The 4,319-nt window shown below is 27.9% G+C and overlaps 1 long non-coding RNA gene across 1 annotated transcript in view; it reads right to left on the bottom strand.

Moving 5' to 3' along the window:
• Positions 1–3,013, bottom strand: part of LOC116186900 — a 17,871-nt gene extending 14,858 nt beyond the window's left edge. The window contains exon 1 of the long non-coding RNA XR_004151945.1: positions 2,678–3,013. This is a non-coding gene — a long non-coding RNA (uncharacterized LOC116186900). The remainder of the gene's footprint in view (positions 1–2,677) is intronic.
• Positions 3,014–4,319: the final 1,306 nt, after the last annotated feature.

Here is a 4,319-nt window from a genome sequence, read left to right as displayed (position 1 = left end):
TTTTTTTTTTTTTTTTTTTTTTAACCGCGCAACAAATGGTTACGGCAAGTGATGCCAAAATATAAAAAGAAAACTTGTTGCGAATTCAATATATTTATCATCAGCTGATTGTATTTTTACACATATAATATTATGCAACCTGCATGTTCATAAGGTTTGTTAATCACAGTGATTGCAGAAGAATGGAATTCCTTCATTAGCATACTGATTTATTTGTCATCGGTGCATTCTTTAGCCATACTTCCTCGTTTCGTTATTCTTTGTTTAATAAATGTGAGTATTTATTTACGTGTTAATTTATGACGGAATTTGTTAGAACGGAATATTCGCATTTTAAAATGTTTTTCTCTTCTATACATTTTTAAATAATGAGATGTTAAATATTGACAATCATAAATCTGATATATTCTTTTCGAAATCTGGTTATTTTTCTTTTTAATAATAAATATTTTTAAGTTAAAAAAAAAAAAGAAAAGAATATTCGAAAAATCGTATTGCCGTTTATTCGATCGAAATTGATTATAAATTCTTCTATTCCTATAGGAATAATGGAAAATCATGATTTCTCGATGGAAAATATTCTTCGTCGACTAAAGGTTGGCATTAACATACTTTCCAAGTTTTATGCCAGTCGAGAGGAAAAGTACGCCTTTTATAGATTCTCAGACAATGCGTCGATCGGTTCTTTCATTTCCTTTCTTCGATTTCCATCACGGAAAAGTAAAATTGTTTCTGTTAACTTTATATTTTGTTACATTCTTTCGAGTTATGATGAATGTTTGTTTCCTCGAAATACTTTTCAGAAATCTAATTTTAGTCCATCTAATCGTGAAACTAACTATTGGTAAAACTAACTAGCGTTAAAGTTAAAATGACTAAATGCTATTTAAAATTTATTACTAAATTTTATTTTAATCAAATGAATAATATATATTTATATTTAATATAGTACATTAGTATGGCACTTTCCATTTAATTATCTAATATGTATCTAAATAATTTTAATCTATATTTAATTAAATTCTAACCTATTTATAAAAAAAAATGTCTATTATATGTTCTATTTATTATTGTTTTATTATTCTATTAAAATGGAAGTGTAAAAATTATTGTTTACTAGCTATATATATTTCTCAATAAAACATTTTATCATCAAATTTTATATTTCATTTTTATATCAGCAATTTTTTGTAATACTGTATCAATTTTAAAATTTATCAAATTTCTTAATATATATTTTTAATATAATCATTTTATTTTCAGTTTTATCTTCTCAACATATTCAGTGAATATCTGCTAGAATAAGTGTACCAATGTGCATATATTTCAACCGTACACTATATTAGATTACTATTTACTGTTTACACAGTACCATGTATCACTTAAAGCTATTATCTTCATAATAGCAGGCTACGTTATCAAAATATTGGAATATTAAATAACAGTGTCATGTTAGATATTGAAATAAGCATTATAACGATAAGAATATTAGACAACGTCAACATTAACAGCAATGGCATAAAAAACTATCTATGAATATTAATATTATATTGTTTAAAAGTCTATATATATTTATAGTATATCTAATATTAGTCATAATTTAAGTATGTTTGATATTACAATTCACAATAAAATAACAGAATAATTAATATTAATTATTTAATTGTGAATTTTATACATTATGTTTATTATGTTTCGTTACAATGACTAATATGCTTACTATATTTAATCTGAATTAAATGTCAATTTAATAATCTATTTTAGACAAATTATTATGTATATCAAATTATACTATAATATAACTATATATATATAATAATCATATTAAATGCATATATAATCATACATGTCATTTTTAGCCTGTCAATTGCATAATATAAAATCAAATAATATTAAATATAAAATAAAATCAAAAAATTATAACTGAATATGGATATATATTAAATTTTTTTATATGCACCATTATGCACCATTAAGATTTTTCAAGAAAAATAATAAAAAAAAATGTTTCCACTTATCTTTAGATATATAGAGATTAGATACATACAATTTTTTTATAATACATACAATTTTACTTGTTTAAAAATCGATTTTCTATAGCTTGGCAACTATATACTTATAAATTGCCGTTGAATCTGCGAAAGGGGACTAACACGGACAGTAAAAACTGGTCGAACGAGTGCGCCAAGTAAACGTCATTCCTTCCTAGCGTTCTCGTGTCCTCGTAAACCGAGGACGCCTCTTCCCGGTTTTAACCGTCTAACGTTCCATCTTTTTAACGTTAGAAATTGAAATCGAATTGAATTCCGCTTAGAAAGCGCTAGTTTAATAAATGAAAGTAAATTTTACAAAAGAAATGTAATACGCCATCATTAGATTAACGTTTTTAAAACGTTTCAAATCTAAATTTATAATTGTGAAATGTTAAAAATAATCGGTAAAAAAAATAATAATTAACGTAATTTACAATATAATAATAAATGAAATTATTCTTTCAATCGTTTCTTTGTTCATTATTCGTTATATCAACTTATTAAAATACACGTTTTTGTCTATGTGTAATATAGCGCAGGTTAATTTGCATAGGTTAGAAAATTTCATATCAGGGACATGGATATATCGAGGTTAATGATCTTCGCTAAATACTGTATGCAAATTAATTACACGAATATCCTACCTCGTTTCGTTGTAGAATATTGTTGACAGATGATTAATGAACACTTGCAACAGGCTGTCGTTAATTGTTCAAGACTTTTTCGCACTTTTTGCAGAATATACGCCACCAGTCGATTTTTCAACGACCGCCAAATGAAACTGTGGCGCCATCTATCGATCAAATTGGGAATACGAGTGATTCTGCCTGGCCTGGTAGATGGCGTCACAGGGTCAACTTTATTATTAAAAGCGCGATTTTATAAAACTTTATCAAAAATTTTTCTCTTCGATCAAAATCGCTCATAAATAACTGGATGAACGTAAACGAAACACGTATTAAAAATATACCATCCATACTCAATATAATTATGATTTTTAACAAGACAATGTGCTTCTTAATATTTCTTAAACAAAAAATTTAAAATCCTTACACGTATCTATCGTAAAAAGACCATAAAGAGAAAAGAGCTTATTTGCATCGGTCAAAATGGCGGTCAAAAGAAACAAAAAATATAATAATCCCAGATCCCAGAAGCAATCGTTTCACTTACAACCGTCATCGCCGATAAAATACCAGAAAAATTCTTTCCAATCGAATATTTATTCCCATCATAAATAAAATCCACCTTTCCTTCGCTCGATTCTCTTTTCTTCGACTTTCTTATTCTTAATAAATTCTCTTCTTTTCTTTTCCTTCTTTCACTCGTGATTAAAAAAAAAAAAATATTAACTCAAGAAAGATCGTATACGTGGACGAGATCGGTACAATCGAAATTACAGCTTGATGAAAATTGCAAACTACATACGGACGGTTTGTAATCGGTTACCTGGGCAGAGTTGCGAGCACGAGGTACCCTTATCTGACCGTGATAACACGGATCACGATAAGGTAAAGTAAAGTACGTCCTGGCGCCCGCACCTCGAACCAGCCCGATATCATGCGACCTAAATTCGCGAACCTCGAGTTGGTCATCGACTTCGACTGATCCAACGAACACCTGTTTTCGTCGTTGTTCGTGAATCCTACGATCGGATACAAATAAATTTGAATTTAATAAATAATTAGAAATAATAGAAAGAAGTAAAATATCAATCTAGTTTTTTTTTTTTTTTTAAGACACGTAAGCTATTGGAAATTTTTCCGCGTATTAATTTCGATTAAAATTCAGATAAATTGCGATTATTTCTTGCGACGATACGAGTTTGCAATCGAACGCTATTATCGCATTTCCGGAAACAGAGCATTTTTGTTTTCGTGTAAGAAGAAATGAATCGATGAGATGTGACGAAAATATATCGAAATACGTGAGATCGTTTAATTTTCCAGGGAACGATCTCGACAACGATACGATTCGTGGTGCCAATTTGACGAGAAACCTACGATGCTTCGAAATCTCTGTGAAAATTTCTGTGCAAATTTCTCTCAAACGATATCAAAAATAAGAATAAATAATTTATAGAAAACAAATTAGAGATAAAAATTCTATTTTTCAAAAGAAAGTTGAATTTTAATCTAATTCAGATTTCAGATAACAAATTATTTCGACTCGTGATTATGATAAATTTTTCTTTTTTTTTTTTTAAACTCGTGATCGAAACAAAAATTGTTCTCGCACAATTATTTCGTGAAAATTTTCCATTTAGTTTTCAACCGATTGGTTTTT

The sequence above is a fragment of the Apis dorsata genome, unplaced genomic scaffold (genome assembly GCF_000469605.1).
Source record: "Apis dorsata unplaced genomic scaffold, Apis dorsata 1.3 scaffold_73, whole genome shotgun sequence".
Taxonomy (NCBI): Eukaryota; Metazoa; Arthropoda; class Insecta; order Hymenoptera; family Apidae; genus Apis; species Apis dorsata.
The sequence above is the reverse complement of the archived record's forward strand: the minus strand, read 5'-3'. Positions and strand labels throughout refer to the sequence as shown.